This window comes from Dendrobates tinctorius, unplaced genomic scaffold (genome assembly GCF_039654945.1).
Source record: "Dendrobates tinctorius isolate UK_male_01 unplaced genomic scaffold, ASM3965494v1 ptg000030l, whole genome shotgun sequence".
NCBI lineage: Eukaryota > Metazoa > Chordata > Amphibia > Anura > Dendrobatidae > Dendrobates > Dendrobates tinctorius.
The window spans coordinates 48,726,979-48,749,594 of NW_027361698.1; the positions used below are offsets into that span (position 1 = coordinate 48,726,979).

Genomic DNA, 22,616 nt, shown 5'->3' on the forward strand with positions numbered 1-22,616 from the left:
ATATCGTGGTCGGGATTGCTGGTGCATCGCTAAATGTAAAAGGGCCTTTAGTGTATGGGCTGATAAACATTTCCCCCTGGGGGGTACCCATCATCATACTGCATCAACATTTTGTTTAGGGGCATCATAAGCACCCTTGAAAACAATAACGTGATTTCCTACACAGTTGCTGGTGGGAAGGTGCAGGTTTTTAGTAGAAATATGACGTACGTTTTGTTGGATGAAGTGATCAGGAAAAGGGGCATGGTGATGACAGGAATGAGAACGTACAGGATTAATAACAGGGGGTCTATGGGAGGTATAGGATCCAGGATCCAGCTTACAATTATTAGTCGTTTACCCACCACCAATTACCGGAATGCGTTTGATGCCCGTCAGAAGATAGCTGTAACAGATGTGAGTCTCAAGATAGGCCTAAAAGATGCCCATGAAAAATTGGTTGCAAAAGACACATGTTTCCGTATAAAGATTAAATGGCAAGGTGCTCGTGAGATGCTGAATTCTAGAAAGCAGCAGATCAGTGTTGGAAGACATCCAACCAAACTGATGGATGCTCGTGGTTGCCAAAGACACACATTTCGATATAAAAAGTAATGGGCAAGGTGCTCGTGAGATGCTGAATTCATGAAAGCGGCAGGTCAATGTTGGAGGGCATTCAATCAAACTGATGGATGCTCGTGGTTGCCAAAGACACACGTTTACATACAAAGCGTAAAGGACAATGTGCTCGTGAGATGCTGAATTCTAGAAAGCAGCAGATCAGTGTTGGAGGGCATCCAACCAAACTGATAGATTCTCGTGAAAAACTAAGTTTAAAAAGGAATGCACCTGCCGTAACTATCAACTCACCCATGGCACAAGGTTTTTCATCTTCACCCATAAATATTATCAAGACCATCAAAATTTCATAGCCGAAATCTATTTCTTCAGTGGTGATGAACAATGATAAAGGAATGTGAATAAAGGTTGTTAACCACGAACCAGGGAAACCACAGACTTCCTCTTTACAAGATATGGACGATGATGACATTGATGACAACTTGGAACTTTCCCACATCCCCACGAAGAAGATGAAAATCACAGCTGCCAACGCTGTGCAAAAATGGCCAGAAATGTCTGGAAATTCATTTTCTCTTGGGCAAACTTTTCCTCTTACTAAAGTGGTACAGAATGATGCATACAGAGCTCCCATGTCTACTCTGCATGATACTTAGCCACATTTATTGCACCCAAAGGCTCTAACCAATGCATCATAGACATTTGTCACAAAGGCGGACAGTTATTCAGTAGGACCGACTCCAAAAGAGTTTGTCTTTAGCCCTTTAGAAGGCAAAAAATGACCATAAATAATTGGCATTCAAGAGTCACAGAGGAAGATATTGTGTAGCTTTTATGTCTATATGGTGCCTTGAAGCTCGCCTGCTTGTTGAGTTACAGAGTTGCAGAGGTTGTGTTTATAAGAAAGGAACATGCAGTTAGTGCCTGCCAAAAATACAACAGATACCCAGATGGACAACCAATGAAATGCAATCTTCATTTGAATGGTAGTGTGAAAACATCAGACCTGCCCATCCTTCAAACTTTAAAGGGAATCTGTCACCCTTTTTTTGCCCTATTAGCTGCCGGCATAGACATCGGGGGCTTATCTACAGCATTCTGTAATGCTGTAGATAAGCCCCCGATGTAACCTGAAAGAGAAGAAAAACACGTTATATTATACTCACCGAGGTGGGCGGTCTGGTCCGATGGGTGTTGCGGTCCGGTCCGACGCCTAACTTCTTCATGCGATGAAGTCCTCTTCTCCCGTCCTGTAATGGCTCTGGCACAGGTGCATTGCTCTGCCCTGTTGAGGGCAGAGCAGAATTCTGCAGTGTGCAGGCACCAGACCTCTCCCGACGCCTGCGCACTGCAGAGGGCATCATCGCATGAAGAAGGGAGGCACCGGATGGGACGGCGACATCAATCGAACCGGACCGCCCACCTCAGTGAGTATAATATAACGTGTTTTTCTTCTCTTTCAGGTTACATCGGAGGCTTATCTACAGCATTACAGAATGCTGTGTATAAGCCCCCGATGTCTATGCTGGCAGCTGAAAGGCCAAAAAAAGGGTGACAGATTCCCTTTAAGTTACACCTCATCAAATAAGGAAGGTGAATCTAGAAGAAACACAACCTCCTCCTCCAGTGTTGATTCAAATCCACTAGCTGAAGTTGATACTGACACTATCTTAAAAGCACTTGTTGAATCCTCAGGGTCATCAGCAGTCATCCAACCAACTGCATTTAAGATTAAGCTCTGATGACACCAACACAAATTGGAGACTGTAATAAGAGAGATTCCCAATTTACATATGGGCCCAGAGACTCCTTAAAAAACCCTTCATTTTCATTTTCAAATTCTTCAATAATTTGGTTCTGCTTAAACGATAAACTGTGTTGCTTTGTAGTTTTAATATCTGGATTCCTTCAAATAGATATGAAGACCTGCATATTCCAGTATATGGGAGGGAATTACTAAGTGACCACCGACTGTGTTCTAGGCAAAAAATTTTTTATGTCTAATTAATGTTTCACACTGTGAAAATGTCATCAAGAACTTTACAATCATAGGCAATACTTATTGCACTGCGACTGAAGCATGTTGATCTGAATACAGAGAAATGCTGAAGGGAAGTAGATCACGCTAATAGTGATCTAAATACTATTATGCGTACAGAGGAATGATGGGAGGACACAGATTGTGGTTTTCTATCAACTTCATCTGCATTTGCAAATTTGTATTTAATGTTGGTAATAAAAAAAAATTCTGGAGGGTAGGCAGGGTGCAGTGCCATACCACAACTATTTGCTCTTCCTGTACAAACCAATTATTTTTTTATAATTGATATAGACTACTCATTGGTCGGGGGTAGAGTTGAGCGACTTTTGGTTTTTTAGGGTCGCGTTTCGTTTCGTGAAACCCGACTTTTCCAAAAGTCGGGTCGAGCAAGATCGTCCGATTATAGGGAAAAGTCGGGGTCGTCCCGAAACACGAAACCCAATGTAAGTCAATGGGGAATAAAAGTCGGCAGTGAGAGGAGGACAGGAAACACACCTACAGTGCCCATTTGAATGCCAAAAGCATCAATTCTTCTTACTTAAGCTTGTCAACCTTAATTAACTTCATAATACAAGTTACGCACTGAAAAATGGGGGTTATTTGGCTAAAGTTGTGGGGGGGGAGGGCTGGCTGCAGGTTTTCATGTGCCCTGGGCGAAAGAGCGCCCCTTTAACACATACCACAACTCATCATGCTCCGATACGGCAGATAAATAGCGGTATAGTACAATGAAAAATACCTCAATTTTTACATCTCATGACGAGGCCCATCTATTTCTCCATACAGAATCATTGGTCCCATATAATGTTTGAAACAGTATATGATGAGCTCCACATAATGCTACAGTATATGTTGGTCCCCATGGATGAAGCTCCACTGTCTTATGGGCCCAAATAATGCTCCAAACATAATGGGCCCCATTTCTAATGCTCTAGTGTATAATGGGCCCTGTAAATGCTGCTCCAGTGTCTGATGTCCACCTTTGGAATGTTCCAGTGTATGGTGGGCCCCATCTATCATTCTCCAGAGTATAGTGCTCCCCAAAAATTGCTGTCCCAACATTGAAAACAATCAAATAAGTCTCCTCGCTAGGGAATCCCTGTACTTGTCTGGACAGGTGCTGTAGCTTGCTTAACAGCTCGCCAGCCGTTCTCACGCCCAGTATGGATTGCACGTGATTGCACAAAGGTTAGAAAGGGTACCGTATCCCTGGATAACATGTATGGATAGCGTACACATTCAAAATATATGTCTCAGGAGGCAGGCTCAGACGGTGTCAGGCCCAGTATGGATTGCACGTGATTGCACAAAGGTTAGAAAGGGTACCGTATCCCTGGATAACATGTATGGATAGCGTACACATTCAAAATATATGTCTCAGGAGGCAGGCTCAGACGGTGTCAGGCCCAGTATGGATTGCACGTGATTGCACAAAGGTTAGAAAGGGTACTGTATCCCTGGATAACATGTATGGATAGCGTACACATTCAAAATATATGTCTCAGGAGGCAGGCTCAGACGGTGTCAGGCCCAGTATGGATTGCACGTGATTGCACAAAGGTTAGAAAGGGTACCGTATCCCTGGATAACATGTATGGATAGCGTACACATTCAAAATATATGTCTCAGGAGGCAGGCTCAGACGGTGTCAGGCACAGTATGGATTGCACGTGATTGCACAAAGGTTAGAAAGGGTACCGTATCCCCGGATAACATGTATGGATAGCGTACACATTCAAAATATATGTCTCAGGAGGCAGGCTCAGACGGTGTTAGGCCCAGTATGGATTGCACGTGATTGCACAAAGGTTAGAAAGGGTACCGTATCCCCGGATAACATGTATGGATAGCGTACTCATTCAAAATATATGTCTCAGGAGGCAGGCTCAGACGGTGTTAGGCCCAGTATGGATTGCACGTGATTGCACAAAGGTTAGAAAGGGTACCGTATCCCCGGATAACATGTATGGATAGCGTACACATTCAAAATATATGTCTCAGGAGGCAGGCTCAGATGGTGTTAGGCCCAGTATGGATTGCACGTGATTGCACAAAGGTTAGAAAGGGTACCGTATCCCCGGATAACATGTATGGATAGCGTACACATTCAAAATATATGTCTCAGGAGGCAGGCTCAGACGGTGTTAGGCCCAGTATGGATTGCACGTGATTGCACAAAGGTTAGAAAGGGTACCGTATCCCCGGATAACATGTATGGATAGCGTACACATTCAAAATATATGTCTCAGGAGGCAGGCTCAGACGGTGTCAGGCCCAGTATGGATTGCACGTGATTGCACAAAGTTTAGAAAGGGTACCGTATCCCTGGATAACATGTATGGATAGCGTACACATTCAAAATATATGTCTCAGGAGGCAGGCTCAGATGGTGTCAGGCCCAGTATGGATTGCACGTGATTGCACAAAGGTTAGAAAGGGTACCGTATCCCTGGATAACATGCATGGATAGCGTACACATTCAAAATATATGTCTCAGGAGGCAGGCTCAGACGGTGTCAGGCCCAGTATGGATTGCACGTGATTGCACAAAGGTTAGAAAGGGTACCATATCCCCGGATAACATGTATGGATAGCGTACACATTCAAAATATATGTCTCAGGAGGCAGGCTCAGACGGTGTTAGGCCCAGTATGGATTGCACGTGATTGCACAAAGGTTAGAAAGGGTACCGTATCCCCGGATAACATGTATGGATAGCGTACACATTCAAAATATATCTCTCAGGAGGCAGGCTCAGACGGTGTCAGGCCCAGTATGGATTGCACGTGATTGCACAAAGGTTAGAAAGGGTACCGAATCCCTGGATAACATGTATGGATAGCGTACACATTCAAAATATATGTCTCAGGAGGCAGGCTCAGACGGTGTCAGGCACAGTATGGATTGCACGTGATTGCACAAAGGTTAGAAAGGGTACCGTATCCCCGGATAACATGTATGGATAGCGTACACATTCAAAATATATGTCTCAGGAGGCAGGCTCAGACGGTGTCAGGCACAGTATGGATTTGATGGCCCAGATTACACAGCGGAGGAGCAGGGAGAGGTAAAGATTGCAAATGCTGGGGCCCTGCCCAAGCAAGGGGGGCCCACTCGTGGGCGTCGGTACTGGCACTGGGCCCCTCATAGTACAGCGGTGTGTCTGACGGCGGGTGTGCACCACCACCGTCAGAGACACTTGATTGCACTATGAAGGACCCTGTGCCAGTGCCCGCGCCCAAGAGTCGGCCTACCCACCTGTCCAGGGCAACGGCACTCGCACGGTGTCGTGCGGTAGGTGGTGACCCCGGCCATGGGGGGGGAGGCAGCACAGTTAGGGAGTTTTAGAAAGTGGCATATGTTGATGTTCGACATTCAGCTGATGCAAAAGGCGAAATAGGTGAAGTACCAGGAAGAGGTGGACCAAAGCAAGCCATTTTTCTGTCACCCTATGTGTCATCAGGGGAAGGTGGGACAAAATCCTTGGAAACCCATGCGTGGTTCATTTTAATGAAAGTTAGATCATCCTCATTTTGGGTTGACAGATGGGTCCTTTTTTCTGTCAGGATTGATCCAGCTGCACTGAAGACTCTTTCCGATAGCACACTTGCAGCTGGGCAAGCGAGCTCCTGTAAGGCATGTTGGGCCAATTCAGGCCAGGTGTCCAGTTTAGCGGCCCAATAGTCAAAGGGGAATGACCTGTGTGGGAGGAAAAGTAGTTTGTAACCATAGTTGACAACTGCTGTCTCATGTCACTTTCCATCGATGCAGTATTACCAGTTTTGTGAGCGGTATTTGAAAAATCAGTCCACAACATTGTCATGAAACCCCTGTCTCCAACGCCACTTCTGCTGTGTGCACCACGAACACCTCTGCCAAGCTGCCCCCGGCCCGTAAGGCTCGTGTGAGAACCATCACCGCTGCTGTGTGCTGGGAATGCCTCAAGCAACCGATTTACCAGAGTTGCTTGTTTATTAGCCAATATTAGGTCAAGGTTCTCCTGTGGCATGATGTTTTGTAATTTGCCTTTATAGCGTGGATCCAGGATGCTGGCCAACCAGTAGTCGTCATCGTTCATCATTTTGGCAATGCGGGGGTCCCTTTTTAGGATCCGCAAGGCATAATCTGACATGTGGGCCAATGTTCCCGGTGTCAATGATGCACTGCGAGTGCTGGGTGGAGGAGCACTTTCTGGCAAATCCACATCCCTCCAGTCATGCACAAACCCTGTACCAGACCTTGCCACGCCAACATTTTCACTTGCCCCACGAGATGCATCCTCCTCCCGTAAGTAATCATCCCCATCATCCTCCTCCTCCTCCTCTTCTTCCTCCACCTCGTCCAGGAGAGGTCCCTGAGCAGACAATGGCTGAATGTCATCAAGGATTCCCTCCTCCTCTTCCTCCTCATCAACATTGGCTGCAGACGCCTGCTCCTTAAGGTGCGTCAAAGTTTGCATGAGCAGACGCATAAGTGGGATGCTCATGCTTAGGATGGCGTCATCTGCGCTTACCAGCCGTGTGCATTCCTCAAAACACTGAAGGACTTTACAAAGGTCTTTCAGCTTCGACCACTGCACGCCTGTCAACTCCATGTCTGCTCTCAAAGTGCCTGGCCGTGTATCCTCCCACAAATGCATTATGGCCTGCCTCTGCTCGCACAGCCGCTCCACCATGTGCAGGGTGGAGTTCCACCTTGTTGCAATGTCGATAATGAGGCGGTGGTTGGGAAGGTGGAGCAATCGCTGCAGCTTCTGCATACGAACGGAGTGTACAGGCGACCGGCGGATGTGCGCGCACAGTCTTCGCACCTTCTGGAGCAGGGCTGTTAACTCCGGATAATTTTTGAGGAAGCACTGCACCACCAGGTTCAAGGTGTGAGCCAAGCAAGGTATGTGGCTGAGTTTTGAAAGGGCTATGGCTGCCACAAAATTACGGCCGTTATCACTAACTACCTTGCCTGCCTCAAGATGTACACTGCCCAGCCATGACTCAGTTTGTCGCTTCAAGTACTCGGCCAGCACCTCGGCGGTGTGTCTGTCGCCCAAACACATCATCTGCAACACAGCCTGCTGACGCTTTCCACTAGCTGCTCGATAGGGGGACATATCGTGTGCAACAGTGGCAGCTGCAGATGGAGTGCTCGTACGACTGCGCTCTGTGGACGAGCTTTCGCTTCTGGAGGAGGAGGAGGAGGAGGAGGGTCGAACGCCTACAGCCAACTGTTTCCTATACCGTGGGCTAGACAGCACTGTCCCACCACCGCTGTCCCCTGTGGACCCTGCATCCACCACATTAACCCAGTGCGCAGTGATGGACACGTAACGGGCCTGGCCATGCCGACTGGACCATGCATCAGTTGTGAGGTGCACCTTTCCGCTCACTGACTGCTTGAGTGCATGGACAATGCGGTCTTTCACATGGTGGTGGAGGGCTGGGATGGCTTTGCGAGAGAAGAAGTGGCGACTGGGTAGGTCATAGCGTGGTACTGCATAGGCCATGAGTTCGCGGAAAGCTGTGCTTTCCACCAACCGAAAGGGCATCATCTCAAACGAGATTAGTTTGGCAATGTGGGCGTTCAAACCCAGTGTACGCGGATGAGAGACTGAGTACTTTCTTGACCTACTCATAGTGTCTGGGAGGGTGAGCTGGACTTGAGAGCTGCATATGGTGGAAGTAGCAGTGGACAGGGCGGACTGAGAGAGGGTTGATGATGGTGATGGAGTTGGTGTTCTTTCTGATGGCCTAGAATCAGTCTTTCGTTGATATAACAGTGGGATTCCCTGACTGCTGTGGTCTTGCAACGACACCTCAACATTTGCTGCTGTGCTAACCGGTGGGCTTACAGTGGGGGAAACAATGTAGCGTTGCTGACTACCTTCGTTGTGATCAGTTGCACATGTGGCACTTGAGGTTTGGTGTTGTGTCCACGTTTGCAAGTGCATGCTGGTTAAATGTCTAAGCATGCAACTGGTATTCAAATTTTTCAGATTTTTCCCTCGGCTAAAGGTCTTTGCGCACTTCTTACAGATAACCTTGGCCTGATCATGAGGATTTTGTTCAAAAAGGTGCCACACTGCACTCTTCCTACTTTGGCAGACATTTTGCGGCCTAGCATGCTGTGATCTTTTGACCCTCTGGACAAGCTGTCCAGCAACTCTTTTGATGTTTGGAACCTGTCTTTGGAGTGCTCCGGGCCTGCCAGATAACAGCTGTTGCGATGTCGATGTCTGCTGTGGATGCTCCTCATCTGAGCTATTGGAAGCAGCACCCTCTTCCCCCAATGGATGCCAATCTGGGTCAACAACTGGGTCATCCATCACCTCCTCTTCAATGTCATGTGCACCTTTCTCTGTGTCACCGTGTATGGTGGTATAGTGTGCGGGAAGGGGCACCTGAGTCTCATCAGGGTCAAAATCTGGCTCTGTACACTGCGAGGACAATGTAGTGCTCTGAGTGAATGTACCAGCAGAATCATCCATCAGCGGCTGTGCATCAGTGCACTCCATGTCAGATTCATCTTGGCCTGAGTAATTCACCATTTCACTTGATAATCCAGGCATGGTATGTGAAAAAAGCACCATGGAGTAATCAGTAGTATGGCCTGCGTCATCCTTCAATCTTGGTTGGGGTGAAGGACACAAGGAAAGGTGTGGTTCATGAACATGAGCCTCCAATGACGACTCAGTGCTTTTACTTTTTACAACTGAAGAAGAGGAGGCGATAGAGCTGGAGGCTGAGTCAGCAATGTAAGACAAAACTTTTTCCTGATGCTCTGCCTTTAAAAGCGATTTGCCAACTCCTAGAAAACTAAGAGTTCGAGGCCTTATGTAGCCAGACGATGACGCAGGGTCAGCACCTCCTGCATTCGGTCCTATTTTGCTCTTGCCACTACCATCAGATCCACCACCAACACCATCATTACCAGCTGCCAACCCCCGCCCAATTCCACGGCCTCTTCCACCAGCCTTCCTCATTTTTGGTAGAAATGTAGACAAAATCCAACAAACTATATAGTAATGTAAAACAAGGTACAAGGTGTCTATAGGACAGGGGAGATTTAGAATTTCTGCACACACTTGTGGACAGTGGACACTTTTGGATTGTGTGAGGCCCACTGATATCTGAGCGCTATGTGACAGGCTCGATGGCACAGCTGCCTGTGACCAAAGTGACGAGAGGATAATGGAGATTTTGAATCTCTGCGCACACTTTTGGACACTGGACACTTGTGGATTGTGTGAGGCCCACTGATATCTGAGCGCTATGTGACACGCTCGATGGCACAGCTGCCTGTGACCAAAGTGACGAGAGGATAATGGAGATTTTGAATCTCTGCGCACACATTTGGACACTGGACACTTGTGGATTGTGTGAGGCCCACTGATATCTGAGCGCTATGTGACACGCTCGATGGCACAGCTGCCTGTGACCAAAGTGACGAGAGGATAATGGAGATTTTGAATCTCTGCGCACACTTTTGGACACTGGACACTTGTGGATTGTGTGAGGCCCACTGATATCTGTGCGCTATGTGACAGGCTCGATGGCACAGCTGCCTGTGACAAAAGTGACGAGAGGATAATGGAGATTTTGAATCTCTGCGCACACTTTTGGACACTGGACACTTGTGGATTGTGTGAGGCCCACTGATATCTGAGCGCTATGTGACACGCTCGATGGCACAGCTGCCTGTGACCAAAGTGACGAGAGGATAATGGAGATTTTGAATCTCTGCGCACACTTTTGGACACTGGACACTTGTGGACTGTGTGAGGCCCACTGATATCTGAGCTCTATGTGACACGCTTGATGGCACAGCTGCCTGTGACTAAAGTGACGAGAGGATAATGGAGATTTTGAATCTCTGCGCACACTTTTGGAAACTGGACACTTGTGGATTGTGTGAGGCCCACTGATATCTGAGCGCTATGTGACACGCTCAATGGCACAGCTGCCTGTGACCAAAATGACGAGAGGATAATGGAGATTTTGAATCTCTGCGCACACTTTTGGACACTGGACACTTGTGGATTGTGTGAGGCCCACTGATATCTGAGCGCTCTGTGACACGCTCGATGGCACAGCTGCCTGTGACCAAAGTGACGAGAGGATAATGGAGATTTTGAATCTCTGCGCGCACTTTTGGACACTGGACACTTGTGGATTGTGTGAGGCCCACTGATATCTGAGCGCTATGTGACACGCTCGATGGCACAGCTGCCTGTGACCAAAGTGACGAGAGGATAATGGAGATTTTGAATCTCTGCGCACACTTTTGGACACTGGACACTTGTGGATTGTGTGAGGCCCACTGATATCTGAGCGCTATGTGACCCGCTCGATGGCACAGCTGCCTGTGACCAAAGTGACAAGAGGATAATGGAGATTTTGAATCTCTGCGCACACATTTGGACACTGGACACTTGTGGATTGTGTGAGGCCCACTGATATCTGAGCGCTATGTGACAGGCTCGATGGCACAGCTGCCTGTGACAAAAGTGACGAGAGGATAATGGAGATTTTGAATCTCTGCGCACACTTTTGGACACTGGACACTTGTGGATTGTGTGAGGCCCACTGATATCTGAGCGCTATGTGACACGCTCGATGGCACAGCTGCCTGTGACCAAAGTGACGAGAGGATAATGGAGATTTTGAATCTCTGCGCACACTTTTGGACACTAGACACTTGTGGATTGTGTGAGGCCCACTGATATCTGAGCGCTATGTGACAGGCTCGATGGCACAGCTGCCTGTGACCAAAGTGACGAGAGGATAAAGGAGATTTTGAATCTCTGCGCACACTTTTGGACACTGGACACTTGTGGATTGTGTGAGGCCCACTGATATCTGAGCGCTATGTGACACGCTCGATGGCACAGCTGCCTGTGACCAAAGTGACGAGAGGATAATGGAGATTTTGAATCTCTGCACACACTTTTGGACACTGGACACTTGTGGATTGTGTGAGGCCCACTGATATCTGAGCGCTATGTGACACGCTCGATGGCACAGCTGCCTGTGACCAAAGTGACGAGAGGATAATGGAGATTTTGAATCTCTGCGCACACTTTTGGACACTGGACACTTGTGGATTGTGTGAGGCCCACTGATATCTGAGCGCTATGTGACACGCTCGATGGCACAGCTGCCTGTGACCAAAGTGACGAGAGGATAATGGAGATTTTGAATCTCTGCGCACACTTTTGGACACTGGACACTTGTGGATTGTGTGAGGCCCACTGATATCTGAGCGCTATGTGACACGCTCGATGGCACAGCTGCCTGTGACCAAAGTGACGAGAGGATAATGGAGATTTTGAATCTCTGCGCACTCTTTTGGACACTGGACACTTGTGGATTGTGTGAGGCCCACTGATATCTGAGCGCTATGTGACACGCTCGATGGCACAGCTGCCTGTGACCAAAGTGACGAGAGGATAATGGAGATTTTGAATCTCTGCGCACACTTTTGGACACTGGACACTTGTGGATTGTGTGAGGCCCACTGATATCTGAGCGCTATGTGACAGGCTCGATGGCACAGCTGCCTGTGACCAAAGTGATGAGAGGATAATGGAGATTTTGAATCTCTGCGCACACTTTTGGACACTGGACACTTGTGGATTGTGTGAGGCCCACTGATATCTGAGCGCTATGTGACACGCTCGATGGCACAGCTGCCTGTGACCAAAGTGACGAGAGGATAATGGAGATTTTGAATCTCTGCGAACACTTTTGGACACTGGACACTTGTGGATTGTGTGAGGCCCACTGATATCTGAGCGCTATGTGACACACTCGATGGCACAGCTGCCTGTGACCAAAGTGACGAGAGGATAATGGAGATTTTGAATCTCTGCGCACACTTTTGGACACTGGACACTTGTGGATTGTGTGAGGCCCACTGATATCTGAGCGCTATGTGACACGCTCGATGGCACAGCTGCCTGTGACCAAAGTGACGAGAGGATAATGGAGATTTTCAATCTCTGCGCACACTTTTGGACACTGGACACTTGTGGATTGTGTGAGGCCCACTGATATCTGAGCGTTATGTGACAGGCTCGATGGCACAGCTGCCTGTGACAAAAGTGACGAGAGGATAATGGAGATTTTGAATCTCTGCGCACACTTTTGGACACTGGACACTTGTGGATTGTGTGAGGCCCACTGATATCTGAGCGCTATGTGACACGCTCGATGGCACAGCTGCCTGTGACCAAAGTGACGAGAGGATAATGGAGATTTTGAATCTCTACGCACACTTTTGGACACTGGACACTTGTGGATTGTGTGAGGCCCACTGATATCTGAGCGCAATGTGACAGGCTCGATGGCACAGCTGTGACAAAAGTGACTAGAGGATAAGGGAGATTGGATTGCTTTTAAAAAAGCAGTTTGCGGAGCAGTGGGTAAACAGCAATGCCAGCGTGTCAGGAAGCCTTAAAAGGCAGCCCAACAACCAACACCACTGATACACCACAATATAGCCTCCCCTTGCACTGCACACACAGTGACTTGTGTGTTGTGCAGGCCAAATCGCTAGCAGCAGAAGCAGTTTTTTTGTCTTCTTCCCTGCCTAACGCTCTCCCTACAGAATCAGCAGCAACCTCTCCCTATACTAAGATCAGCAGAAGTAAGATGGCGGTCGGCGTGCACGCCCTTTTATACCCCCTGTGACGCCCACCAAAGCAAGCCAATCACTTGCATGCCCTTCTGAAAGATGGTGGTGACCCGTGCCTAGGTCATCACGTTGCCCACAGTGTCCGTGGATCCTGATTGGCTGAAAAAGAGCGCAAAACAAACTTTTGAAACGCGACTTTGGCGCGTAAGTCGCCGACCTCGTGGCCGACCTCATCCTAGGGTCGGATTTCGTTTCATGAAACCCGACTTTGCCAAAAGTCGGCGACTTTTGAATTTTTTCGACCCGTTTCGCTCAACTCTAGTCGGGGGGGCATAAGAAACAATAGGTGCAGTCTGCTGACACTAAAACCACCCCTTTGAAAACAATAACGTAGCAGTTGCATCATGGAACACGTTCACCCTGGTGATCTACTGGTGGTTCCAGAAAAGAGACGTGGAAGATGGCCTCCTAAAAATGTTTTCCCAGTTTAAAGGAGCAGGACTCCTATACTTGTAATTCCCATACACTTGTATGGGTTGCCAAAATTTTCCCCTGAGGGGGTACACCTCAACATACTGTGTAAACATTTCTGGAATGGGCATCATAAACACCCTTGAAGAAAATTACATGGCTGTTGCATCATGGAACACGTTTACCCTGGTGATCTAGTGGTGGTGTCTGAAGAGACATGAAGGATGGCCTCGTAAAATGTTTTCCCAGTTTAAAGGAGTGGGTCTCCTAAACTTGTAATGCCCATACACTAATTGTGTGGGCTGCCAAACATTTCCCCCTGGGGGTACACCTCATCATACTGAGTATACATTTTTGGAAAGGGCATCATAAAGAACCTTGAAAAAATTACTTGGCTGTTGCATCACAGAACACATTCACCCTGGTGATCTAGCGGTGGTGTCAGAAGAGACGTTGTAACACCCGGTCCCCATCCTGGTGCTGCGTCCAGGTTTGCCGCTGCCCCCCGCTCTAGGCACTCACCTCCAGCCTCGCACGCTGTCCTTAGGCAGCAGCCGGCCTCCTCTGGGTCTCATGCTGCTGCTCTGCATTCAGGCCTCCCTCCTGCCTCCACCTCCTGGTGTCCTGTCGGCAGATCTGAAACTAAAGCTATTAGGGCACGCCGCCCGCTCTCCTGCCTTCTTAAAGGGACAGCGTGCATTTTTCAAAAAGTGCAATTAACCAATGGCAGAGCACAGGCTGTTATTTCTGGCCTTTCCTCCATGGGGAGAGCGCCGGAGCAACGAGTATCAATCGTTACTACATCCGGTTCTCTTGCTAACCTGTCTGCACTGCGTCTGCAGTCTCTGTGCATTCTCTAATGCTATCTGTCTCCACAGTGTATCAGTATCCTGATCTGCCTGGTTATATCTGCAACCATCTGGTCGAAAGCCATCCCGTTCCGCCAACAGCCATCTGAGTCCGAGGACTGTGTCATGGTCATTGGAACCAGCTACTTACCAACTACCCAGATCCAGGACCCGTCTCATCACGGACTCTGCTGCTATTGCTGCTATCCCTTTTGGTCCCGCTGGGACAGCTGCCATATGTCCGAGGTCTAACTGGAGGTAGCACCTGTGTCCTCTGGGTATTCCATTCTAGTCGTGTCTGAGGGGCTTTACTACGGGTACCCGGGGCTCACTAGTCACGCCCCCTTCAGAGCCTCCCGGACTATGGTCCCGAGGTTCCACTTTAAAAATAAAAAACGAATGTGAACTTCACCATCTCTGCCTCCACTTCCATTTGTTACAGACGTGCAGGATGGCCTCCTAAAATTGTTTTCCCAGTTTAAAGCTTTGGGTCTGCTATACTTGTAATGCTGCTAAACATTTTCCCCCTGGGGGGCGGTACACATCAACCTAATGTGTAAAAATTTTTTATTGACATCAAAAACTCCCTTTAACACAATAAAGTTGCTGTTGCATCACAGAAAATGGTCACAATGGTGATCAAGTGGTGCTGGCTAGAGTTGAGCAAAACGGGTCGAAAAATTTCAAAAGTCGCTGACTTTTGGTAAAGTCAGGTCTCATGAAACGAAACCCGACCCTAGGGTGAGGTCAGCCACGAGCTCGGCGACTTTAGCGCCAAAGTCGCGTTTCAAAAGTTTGTTTTCCGCCCTTTTTCAGACAATCAGGATCCACGGACACTGTGGGCAACGTGATGACATAGGCAGGGGTCACCACCATCTTTGAGAAGGGCATGCAAGTGATTGGCTTGCTTTGGGGGGCATCACAGGGGGTATTAAAGGGCGTGCACGCCGACCGCCATGTTACTCATGCTGATCTCAGAATAGGGAGAGCTGCTGCTGCTGCTGATTCTGTAGGGAGAGCGTTAGGCAGGGAAGAAGACACCAAAAACTGCTTCTGCTGCTAGCGATTTTGCCTGTACAACACACCAGTTACTGTACAGTGCAAGTGGAGGCTATATTTTGCAGGATCAGCTGTGTTGGTTGTTAGGCTGCCTTATAAGGCTTCCTGATAGCTGCATTGCTGTTTTCCTACTGCTCTGTAAACTGCTTTTTTAAAAGCAATCCAAATTTTTTTTTTTGTCCTGGTGAGGTACTGAGCGTGCATTTGTTCACACTATACAGCGGTGTACGCTCCTCACACAGTACCGTGTAACGGCTGTTATCACGGCCACAGTGAAGCTATCTGTGTTTGACTCTGTAAGAATAAGTCGAGGACATGTTCCATTCTTACAGACCTCCACCTTCTAGTTTTGTCTGTTTTTCAAACAGTTAAGTAGATTTGCTGTTTGATCACATTCAAAACTATAGAGAGACAGCGTGTGTCAGTCCGTATACTTAAAAAACATGGAGCTTGACAATTTTACGGACACCGGACAGCGGTGTACGTGCACGCTCCTCTCTCAGTACCATGTAACGGCTGTTATCACGGCCACAGTGAAGCTATCTGTGTGTGACTCTGTAAGAATAAGTCGAGGACATGTTCCGTTCTTACAGACCTCCACCTTCTAGTTTTGTCTGTTTTTCAAACAGTTAAGTACCGTATATACTCGAGTATAAGCCGACCCGAGTATAAGCCGACCCCCCTAATTTTGCCACAAAAAAACTGGGAAAACTTATTGACTCGAGTATAAGCCTAGGGTGGGAAATGCTCCATAGATTATTCCCCCATATGGTGTCCCCAGAAGAAGCTCCATAGATTGTTCCCCCATATACTGCCCCCATAAGAAGCTCCATAGATTGTTCCCCCATATGCTGCCCCCATTAGAAGCTCCACAGATTATTCCCCCATATGCTGCCCCCATTAGAAGCTCCATATTGTTCCCCCATATACTGCCCCCATAAGCAGCTCCAAGGATTATTCCCCCATGTACTGCCCCCATAAGCAGCTCCAAGGATTATTCCCCCATATACTGCCCCCATTAGAAGCTCCATATTGTTCCCCCATATACTGCCCCCATAAGCAGCTCCATAGATTATTCCCCCATATACTGCCCCCATTAGAAGCTCCATAGATTATTCCCCCATATGCTGCCCCCATTAGAAGCTCCTAAAGATTATTCCCCCATGTGCTGCCGCTGCTGCATCATGTAAAAATAAAAAAAAGACATACTCACCTCTCCGTCGCTGGGTGTCAGATACTCACCGGTCCTGCGTCCATGGCTGCTCACCGCTATGTGCCATGTCATCAGTCAGTGACGTTCAGACAGCAGGGGGCGCGGCGCGCACTAATCACGTCACCGCGCCCACTGCTGTCTCAAGTCACTGACCGATGACAGACAGCAGCAAGCAGCCATGGACGCAGGACAGGTGAGTATCGCTATACTTACCCGTCCTGACGCTGTCGCTTGAGCCCCAAGCTTCTCCGCGCTCTCTCTTCCTGCGTTCAGCGGTCATGTGATACCGCTCATTAAAACTCATGAATATGCGCATATTCATGAGTTTTAATGAGCGGTACCATGTGACCGCTGAAGGCAGGAACAGAGAGCGTGGAGAAGCTGGGGGCTCAAGAGACAGCGTCAGGACGGGTAAGTATGACCTGACACCCCCGCCCCCTCTCCCCCTCCGACCCCCCGGTGTATATGACTCGAATATAAGCCGAGAGGGGGACTTTCAGCCCAAAAAAAACAGGCTGAAAATTTCGGCTTATATTCGAGTATATACGGTAGATTTGCTGTTTGATCACATTCAAAACTATAGAGAGACAGCGTGTGTCAGTCCGTATACTTAAAAAACACGGAGCTTGACAATTTTACGGACACCGGACAGCGGTGGACGTGCATGCTCCTCTCTCAGTACCGTGTAAAGGCTGTTATCACGGCCACAGTGAAGCTATCTGCGTGTGACTCTGTAAGAATAAGTCGAGGACATGTTCGGTTCTTACAGACCTACACTCTAGGGAGATTCCTATTCTGCCCAATTCTATATACACCTTGTAGTTTGTCATACACTAGCCAATTTCTGCCTGTGACATAGCGGTGTGATATTCACTGGGCCACACACAATCCAACAGTGTCCACAAGTGTGTTCAGAAATTCATCATCTGCCCTGTCCTATAGTGACATTTTTCACACCTGCGACATTGAGCCTGTGACATAGAGGTGTGATATTCACTGGGCCTCACACAATCCAACAGTGTCCACAAGTGTGATCAGAAATTCTACATCTCCCCTGTCCTATATACACCTTGTACCTTGTTTACATTACTATATAGTTTGTGGGATTTTGGGTACATTTTTACCAAAAATGAGGAAGGCTGGTGGAAGAGGCCGTGGAATTGGGTGGGGGTTGCCAGCTGGTAATGATGGTGTTAGTGGTGGACCTGATGGTAGTGGCAAAAGCAAAATAGGACCGAATGCAGGAGGTGTTGAGCCTGCGTCATCGTCTGGCTCCACAAGGCCTCGAAGGCTTAGTTTTCTAGGAGTTGGCAAACCGCTTTTAAAGCCAGAGCTTCAGGAAAAAGTTTTGGCTTACATTGCTGACTCATCCTCCAGCTCTATCGCCTCCTCTTCTGAAGTTGTAAAAAATAAAAGCACTGAGTCATCATTGGAGGCTCATGTTCATGAACCACACCTTTCCTTGTGTCCTTCACCCCAACCAAGATTGAAGGATGACGCAGGCCATACAACTGATTACTCCATGGAGCTGTTTTCACATACCATGCCTGGGTTATCAAGTGAAATGGTGAATTACCCAGGCCAAGATAAATCTGACATGGAGTGCACTGATGCACAGCCACTGATAGAGGATTCTGCTGGTACATTCACTCAGAGCACTACATTGTCCTCGCAGTGTAATGAGCCAGATTCTAACCCTGATGAGACTCAGGTGCCCCTTCCCGCATACTATACCACCATACACGGTGACACAGAGGAAGGTGCACATGACATTGAAGAGGAGGTGATGGATGACCCAGTTGTTGACCCAAATTGGCATCCATTGGGGGAAGAGGGTGCTGCTTCCAATAGCTCAGATGAGGAGGAGGAGCATCCACAGCAGACATCGACATCGCAACAGCTGTTATCTGGCAGGCCCGGAGCACTCCAAAGACAGGTTCCAAACATCAAAAGAGTTGCTGGACAGCTTGTCCAGACGGTCAAAATAGCACAGCGTGCTAGGCCGCAAAATGTCTGCCAAAGTAGAAAGAGTGCAATGTGGCACTTTTTTGAACAAAATCCTCATGATCAGGCCAAGGTTATCTGTAAGAATTGCGCAAAGACCTTTAGCCGAGGGAAAAATCTGAAAAATTTTAATACCAGTTGCATGCTAAGACATTTAACCACCATGCACTTGCAAGCGTGGACACAACACCAAAGTTCAAGTACCACATGTGCAACTGATCACAAAGAAGGTAGTCAGCAACGTTACATTGTTTCCCCCACTGTTAGCCCACCGGTTAGCACAGCAGCAAATGTTGAGCTGTCGTTGCAAGGCCACAGCAGTCAGGGAATCCCACTGTTATATCAACAAAAGACTGAATCTAGGCCATCAGAAAGAACACCAACTCCATCACGATCATCAACCCTCTCTCAGTCCGCCCTCTCCACCGCTAGTTCCACCATATGCAGCTCTCAAGTCCAGCTCACCCTCCCAGAGACTATGAGTAGGTCAAGAAAGTACTCAGTCTCTCATCCGCGCACAATGGGTTTGAACGCCCACATTGCCAAACTAATCTCGTTAGAGATGATGCCCTATCAGTTGGTGGAAAGCGCAGCTTTCCGAGAACTCATGGCCTTTGCAGTACCATGCTATGACCTACCCAGTCGCCACTTCCTCTCTCGCAAAGCCATTCCAGCCCTCCACCATCATGTGAAAGACCGCATTGTCCATGCACTCAAGCAGTCAGTGAGTGGAAAGGTGCACCTCACAACAGATGCATGGACCAGTCGGCATGGCCAGGGCCGTTACGTGTCCATCACTGCGCACTGGGATAATGTGGTGGATGCAGGGTCCACAGGGGACAGCAGTGGTGGGACAGTGCTGCCTAGCCCACGGTATAGGAAACAGTTGGCTGTATGCATTCGACCCTCCTCCTCCTCCTCCAGAAGCGAAAGCTCGTCCACAGAGCGCAGTCGTACGAGCACTCCATCTGCAGCTGCCACTGTTGCACACGAGGTGTCCCCCTATCGAGCAGCTAGTGGAAAGCGTCAGCAGGCTGTGTTGCAGATGATGTGTTTGGGCGACAGACACACCGCGGAGGTGCTGGCCGAGTACTTTCAGCGACAAACTGAGTCATGGCTGGGCAGTATACATCTTGAGGCAGGCAAGGTAGTTAGTGATAACGGCCGTAATTTTGTGGCAGCCATAGCCCTTTCAAAACTCAGCCACATACCTTGCTTGGCTCACACCTTGAACCTGGTGGTGCAGTGCTTCCTCAACAATTATCCGGAGTTAACAGCCCTGCTCCAGAAGGTGCGAAGACTGTGCGCTCACATCCGCCCGTCGCCTGTACACTCCATTCTTATGCAGAAGCTGCAGCGGTTGCTCCACCTTCTCAACCACCACCTCATTATCGACATTGCAACAAGGTGGAACTCCACCCTGCACATGGTTGAGCGGCTGTGCGAACAGAGGCAGGCCATAATGCATTTGTGGGAGGATACACGGCCAGGCACTTTGAGAGCAGAAATGGAGTTGACAGGTGTGCAGTGGTCGAAGCTGAAAGACCTCTGTAAAGACCTTCAGTGTTTTGAGGAATGCACATGGCTGGTAAGCGCAGACGACGCCATCCTAAGCATGAGCATCCCACTTATGCGTCTGCTCATGCAAACTTTGACGCACCTTAAGGAGCAGGCGTCTGCAGCCAATGTTGATGAGGAGGAAGAGGAGGAGGGAATCCTTGATGACATTCAGCCATTGTCTGCTCAGGGACCTCTCCTGGACGAGGTGGAGGAAGAAGAGGAGGAGGAGGATGATGATGGGGATAATTACTTAGGGGAGGATGCATCTCGTGGGGCAAGTGAAAATGTTGGCTTGGCAAGGTCTGGTACAGGGTTTGTGCGTGACTGGAGGGATGTGGATTTGCCAGAAAGTGCTCCTCCAACCAGCACTCGCAGTGCATCATTGACACCGGGAACATTAGCCCACATGTCAGATTATGCCTTGCAGATCCTAAAAAGGGACCCTCACATTGCCAAAATGATGAACGATGATGACTACTGGTTGGCCAGCATCCTGGATCCACGCAATAAAGGCAAATTACAAAACATCATGCCACACGAGAACCTTGACCTAATATTGGCTAATAAACAAGCAACTCTGGTAAACCGGTTGGTTGAGGCATTCCCAGCACACAGCAGCGGTGATGCTTCTCACACGAGCCGTATGGGCCGGGGGCAGCTTGGCAGAGGTGTTCGTGGTGCACACATCAGAAGTGGCGTGGGAGACAGGGGTTTCATGACAATGTTGTGGACTGATTTTTCCAGTACCGCCCACACAACTGGTAATACTGCATCGATGGAAAGTGACAGGAGACAGCACTTGTCAAGTATGGTTACAAACTACTTCTCGTCCCATATCGATGTTCTCCCGCACAGGTCATTCCCCTTTGTCTATTGGGCCGCTAAACTGGACACCTGGCCTGAATTGGCCCAATATGCCTTACAGGAGCTCGCTTGCCCAGCTGCAAGTGTGCTATCGGAAAGAGTCTTCAGTGCAGCTGTATCAATCCTGACAGAAAAAAGGATCCTTCTGTCAACCCAAAATGTGGATGATCTAACCTTCATTAAAATGAACCATGCATGGATTTCCAAGGATTTTGTCCCACCTTCCCTTGATGACACATAGGTTGCCAGAAAAATGGCTTGCTTTGGTCCTCCTCCTATTCCGCGAACTTGACCTATTTCGCCTTTTGCAGCAGCTGAATGACCCACACCAACATATGTCACTTTGTAAGCCGCTCTAACTGGGCTGCCCCCCCCCCATGGCCGGGGTCACCACCTAGCGCACAAAACTGTGCAAGTGCCGTTGCCCTGGACAGGTGGGTAGGCCGACTCTTGGGCGCGGGCACTGGCACAGGGTCCCTCATAGTGCAATCAAGTGTGTCTGACGGTGGTGGTGCACACCCGCCGTCAGACACACCGCCGTACTATGAGGGGCCCAGTGCCAGTACCGACGCCCATGAGTCTGCCCCCCTAGCTTGGGCAGGGCCCCAGCATTTGCAATGTTTACCTCTCCCTGCTCCTCCGCTGTGTAGTCTGGGCTGTCAAATCCTTCACTGGGAGTGCCACTACAAATTGATTGAACTGAAAGATGATGGTTAAGATGTAGCTGTCCTGCTGGCCGGGCTCTAGCTCCAGATGATCAATGGCTTCCATTTCTTATGGACGTCAACTCACAATGACATGCTTTCACAGTTTTTCTACTCACAAACGTGTGACATTCCGGCGCACATTTTAAAATGTGCCCTCTTATGCCAATCAAATAGAATCGCCTACGACCTGTGGCTTCTGTCTTTTGCATGCCAAAGTTACGTGACAGATCATGATAGCCAGTGAGCACCATGTTTACATCTCTCCCTGTGATAAAAATTTGATTAAGATGAGTAACAGTGATGGAATCAACGGAAGTGCGATACAGCAAGACTTTATTCACAAAAAAATGTTTTCACTGTCTCAACACACAAATTAATTGAGGGTCAGCATCGCCTATGAGAATTGTGACGGAAGTTTTTCCCGTGAATAGTAATTCCTAGATTTCTGCAATCACTAGCCTTTATGTCAGTAATTGTATGCATCTCATTTCCTATTGCGGAGAGGCTGGACTGTATTACTGAGACAGAAATATATATGAAGATTTAAAAATAACACCAAAAGTATATAGTTGTGTACGCCTCAAATGCATTTCCTTTTTTCCACTTTTTAGATTTCTGTGTAATCCATACTGAGAACAAGTAGATTTTACATGTTTAAACTA

At 48.4% G+C, this 22,616-nt stretch overlaps 1 pseudogene; it reads left to right on the plus strand.

Moving 5' to 3' along the window:
- The first annotated feature begins 201 nt into the window (after positions 1–201).
- LOC141086065 (polymerase delta-interacting protein 3-like) lies at positions 202–2,300 on the plus strand (annotated as a pseudogene).
- The last annotated feature ends 20,316 nt before the right edge of the window (positions 2,301–22,616 follow it).